The sequence below is a fragment of the Coccinella septempunctata genome, chromosome 7, assembly GCF_907165205.1.
Source record: "Coccinella septempunctata chromosome 7, icCocSept1.1, whole genome shotgun sequence".
Lineage (NCBI taxonomy): Eukaryota > Metazoa > Arthropoda > Insecta > Coleoptera > Coccinellidae > Coccinella > Coccinella septempunctata.
Genome location: NC_058195.1, coordinates 29,689,004 through 29,694,310, shown reverse-complemented (window position 1 = coordinate 29,694,310; position 5,307 = coordinate 29,689,004). Strand labels below are relative to the sequence as shown.

Sequence of the window (5,307 nt, the reverse complement as noted above, 5' to 3'; positions counted from 1 at the left end):
GTTGTTTGTACCTGTTGTTTCATGATATTCTTAGTGTAGACTCGTGTTGGCACGACTTGATCCTGAATCGCCAGGAATGTTCCTTCTGTTTGGGGAAAAAGGTAACCTTGCGTCAGGTAAGTACTCGAGCTCAGCTTATCTACATCAGACTGGTTCAGGCTTGCGAAGAATCTTCCGTGCAGAGGTTTTGTCTGCCAGTTTTGCTTCAATATCTCCTTGAAGTCTTCGGTTTCAGGTTCATGCGTGCTGGTTTCTCCCGAGGAGGGGTAGCGTTGTGAAGCCACCCATTTTTGGATTGGTGTGATTCCTGTCTGGAAGTAGTTCTTAATCTTCTTCTCTTCTTTCAAGTATATGTACTGCAAATTACTTAGTCCTCGACCTCCTTCTTTACGTGGCAGATAGAGTCTTTCAATAGCGGAATTCGGGTGAAGCGTACCATTTTGCGTGAGGATGGATCTGATCTTTCTGTCTAGTTTCTCAAGATTTGATTTCGACCAGATGAGAATTCCAGCAGTATACGCGAACACTGGCACAGCCCAGATATATATATATATATATATATATATATGAAGAAAGACATGAAAGAGATCTGGATAATGTAAGAATTTTAGAAAAAAGCTCAAAATATAACAAACGATTAATTTTAGAGATGATTCACATAAAAAACAACAACAATATCGTAAACAAAAAATCTGATGTTCAAAATCTGAGTAACATATACACCTATCTAATGTCCCTTGCCAAGTAACCTGAAGAATAAGAACGATGACTCTGTGATCACAGGGAGTCTGTCGTGTTTGGTTTGTCATTACATGTCATTCTAACCTAAAATTGTTACTTCCATGATGAACGCTCCAGAAAAAGGAAAAAGAGTCAATAATATAATCAATTGTCAATCTATTTTAATCTTGAACAATTTTCATGTTAAATGAACATATATGGTAGAATTCATATTCTGTAAGTGTCGTATTATAATATTTTTATATACGAAGCTTTAGGCCTTAGACTCAATATTGACAAGACCAAAATCCTGGTAAGTCCGCCAGAAAGCCTTCAAACAGATATCAGCCTGGACAATGAAACTCTAGAACAGGTTGAGCAGTTCAAATACTTGGGAAGCTTCATAAATACTAGGGCTAACCTTGACACGGAAATACACAACCGTATCAATTCGGCATCACGGGCATTCTGGAAGCTGAAGGACAGAGTGTTCCAGAATCACGACCTCAATCTGAAGACCAAGACAGCTGTTTACAGAGCAGTGGTCCTCCCAACGCTTCTTTACGGAAGCGAAAGCTGGACTCCCTACAGGCGACATATTAAACAGCTTGAACAGACGCAGCAACGTCATCTAAGACAGATAATGCACATCAGATGGTTCCACAAAGTTTCGAATGCAGAAGTCTTGCAGCGCGCGAATTGTACAACAATTGAGACTCAAGTAACGAGGGCCCGACTCAGATGGAGCGGCCACATTCTGAGGATGCAAGACACAAGACTCCCCAAAATAGCTCTATACGGCGAACTCACTGAGGGAGCCCGGAAACCAGGAGGCCAGTATAAGCGGTTTAAGGATACACTACATCAATCCCTAAAATCAGTTAATGCTAATCATAACTGGGAACAACTAGCGTTAGACAGGTCACAGTGGAGGTCTTTGGTCCACAGTTATAGTGGAGAATCGAGAAGGATACAGCGGCGGCCAGATCTGGTTGGAGACTATCCATGCCCTGAGTGTGGAAGGATCTGCAGGTCGCGGTTGGGTCTCCTTAGTCACAGGAGGGCACACAGTCGCAACTAGCACTAAGAAGTTACAAGTCTGTTTTTTTTTTTTTTTTTTTTTTTTTTTTTTTTTTTTTTTTTTTTTTTTTTTTTTTTTTTTTTTTTTTTTGTAGATTCATTCCCGGTAACGGGATACAGCAATGAAAAAAAAATGAATAATATTTTTGTTACCAACTAACCTGTACTATTATTGTAGAAGCCCTGAAGAAGGAATAAAAAAGTTCCGAAAGCTAGGCATTGAATTAAGAGTTTAAATAAACCAATTATCAGTTTATTCCCTGAACATCAATATATATATATATATATATATATATATATATATATAAATATATATATATATATATATATATATTTATATATATATTATATTATATATATATATATATATATGTTAAGATACTATGGGTACTCGGCAAGGGGCTGGTTGTAAACAGAGACAACTATTTGTCGTTCGATTGTCTATATTTCGAGCCTATTGTTGGGCTCTTCATCAGGACACTAAAATATACATACAATCAGATGCTTTATAACAAGAAAAGAATGAACCCATGCAACAAGGTGTCTCACTCACCGAGCAACTCAGTTGACATTCAAAAAAATCTGCAAGAGCAAGGTATTCAAACAGATCATTGATCTTAGAGGACCCATGAACAACAGAAATTATCATCACATATTAAAAAACACACAATTAAAATATGAAAAACAGCATGTCTGACAGTTGAACCTCTAGGTTATGAAGCACAGAAAAGTAGCGACATCAACAAACCATCGAGTTGGTTAATAATTAATTCAACTGTGCTGGCCAATTAAATTATAACATTTCAGCCGAAAATGCACAACATATACAAATTACCATACATAAAAAGGTGTTAACTATATTCTCACCTATTTTTATCTAAATACAAAAGGTAGCTATATATATTACTAATTCCACTAATGTCCGTCCTTTTGTTAATGCTATTGTCCGTGTTCACTATTCGGCACATTTCTAGAAACAACCGTTTATTTTTGTCAGAACATGAATTCAGTACTTTACAGTTTTCAAAATCGAAGGCGTGATCGAGGCTGCTAGCGTGTGAAGCCAAGGCACATCTCTCAGGATGCTTGCGAATATCACTTTTGTGCAAATTAATGCGGAGTTGTAAAGCCTGTGACGTCTGTCCCACATAAACACCATGACAGCTTTGTCATGACACATTGACTGTGGTTTACTCAGTACAATGTAAAAGCTGTCATGGTATGTGGGACATTTTACAATTTGACTCTCATTGGAATTTTGCCCTGAAAAATAGTCGAAACACCCTTAATTTAAATCAATAATTTTACAAACGACTAGTATCCGATAACTTCTATATATATATATATATATATATATATATATATATATATATATATATATATATATATATATATATATATATATATATATATATATATATATATATATATATATATATATATATATATATATATATATATATATATATATATATATATATATATATATATATATATATATATATATATATATATATATATATATATATATATATATATATATATATATATATATATATATATATATATAGTTATAAAGTGTTAATACCACCTCCAAAATAGTAACTCGTTTAACGCTCTCACCTCATATATATCGCTGTCACCTCCGAAATCGGAGGTGACAACGTTTTGCCTTGTTTTTTAGCTTGTTAGATTCAGGAGGCTTCAGGGACCAACATATCAAAAAATCGTTTTGAGGTCACAACGCACCCCCTTTATGTACTGAACAATCTTTTAGTTCGAGTGTATATCACTGGCGCTAGTGTGCTGAGCTGTATATCGAAGAATTGCTCTGGAAGACTCTTTGTTCGTTACCACCTCCGAAAATGGCAACGTTGTACTGTGCAAGCAGATGTAGACAGGCGGAATATCAGTATACGGAGGAATTAAGTAAAGAGAGGCGCAGCGCGTTTTCTCCTCCATTATTGCAAGCCAGGCGGCATATCTCATCGATTTTTTATCGCATTCCTTTGTAGGGGAAAGAATCACGTGAAAGAGAACCAATCTTGGCTCTCTCGAATGGGATTATGACTGTTTATATTTCATCGTGCGTATATCTATGCATCCGTTGAACTTCTTCCATCTCAAGCTAACACTATAATTCTGAATTTGGCGAACTATTTCATTACCTATCTGAAAACGAATCGATTTGAGTCTTGTCCATAATGATATTTCTTCTCTCTATGGAAATGATCCATATAGATAATACTACCTATTAGTATAACGAATAATCAGTATTGTTACATTGCATATAATAAAATAACCTGTTCAGAGAAAAACATTTTTTGGATAAGAAAATTCAGATGTTAATGGTGATGAATATTCAAGGACAATGTGCCAATCCGAAAATTTTCATTTCAGAATCAGGAGAAAAAAATGCTACAAATTTCACAATACCACAGAAATGAACAACGTCGGCTAAACCAAATGTTGGACATTGTGTTATTTCAAATGGAACGCTCTTTATATTTTTCTTGAATCAGATTTCTCAATGATTTTGAGGAATCCTTTGCTCAGAAACATCTCTTTTATTATCGATTATGTTTAAATATTGGATTTTCCCGAAAATTTGAAGAGCTTGTACCATCTCTCTGGTTTAAATATTTCAGTGATGTATCATAAAGAAAATTACCAATTATATCGAAACAAGTAAGATTTTATGAAGAATTCGCCAAAACAGATTTGCATTTTTCGATAGATCATACAGGGTGTAAGGGAAAAAATAAACAATAATGAAGTCTTTAGAAGGCCTCGAGTCAACATATTTTGAAATTGCAACCATATTTTTGTCAAGATATAATGAATCCTCAAAATGAGGTTAATAATATAGATACATACTCGGATACATATGATTGAGATACAGATGATTGATTAACTTCTACTATCCAAAATAAAAAGGTACATAGATAAAATATAGCTATATACAGGATATCTGTAAACAAATGCGAAGGAATAAGGGAGATGATTCCTTAATGAAAATAAGCGGGGGTATTCCCTGTAAATTTTCCAAATCGACAGCCCTTGCAAGATGCAGCCTTTGGAAGGCGATGACGAGTTTACAGTTTTTAATTTTTTTTACAGGTTCTAAAAAACACTGAGTCATAAAACTATACATATTATGAAGCACTGAGTAGATTGTTACCAGTTTCAACTTCGGCAAGCTCGTAGTTTAGACGGTAAATTGCTATCGATTTTTTCAATGTGTCTCTCCCTTAAATTCAAAAATTTCTGTGAAAATGTTGAAATTTGAGTTATTATGCTATTGTCATAGAAGTATACGAAACTAGCAGGTCGGGGGATCCAAGATTTCGGGCCGATTCACCTTAAAAAAACATAATAAAATGAATTTCGTGAATACCTACCGAGGCTGAAAACCACTATTCTCCGCTATAAAAAATTAGTATTATTCCACTAATATACCGACTTAATGAATGCTACGTTGCTATTACTATAAGACCCGGTTGTTCA

General features: G+C 34.7%; 1 long non-coding RNA gene across 1 annotated transcript; it reads right to left on the bottom strand.

Moving 5' to 3' along the window:
• Positions 1–2,225: 2,225 nt before the first annotated feature.
• On the bottom strand, positions 2,226–2,503 carry LOC123317923. Its single transcript, XR_006538218.1, has 2 exons — positions 2,354–2,503; positions 2,226–2,280 (listed from the first exon to the last, which is right to left on the bottom strand). It is a non-coding gene; the product is annotated as an uncharacterized LOC123317923 (long non-coding RNA).
• Positions 2,504–5,307: the final 2,804 nt, after the last annotated feature.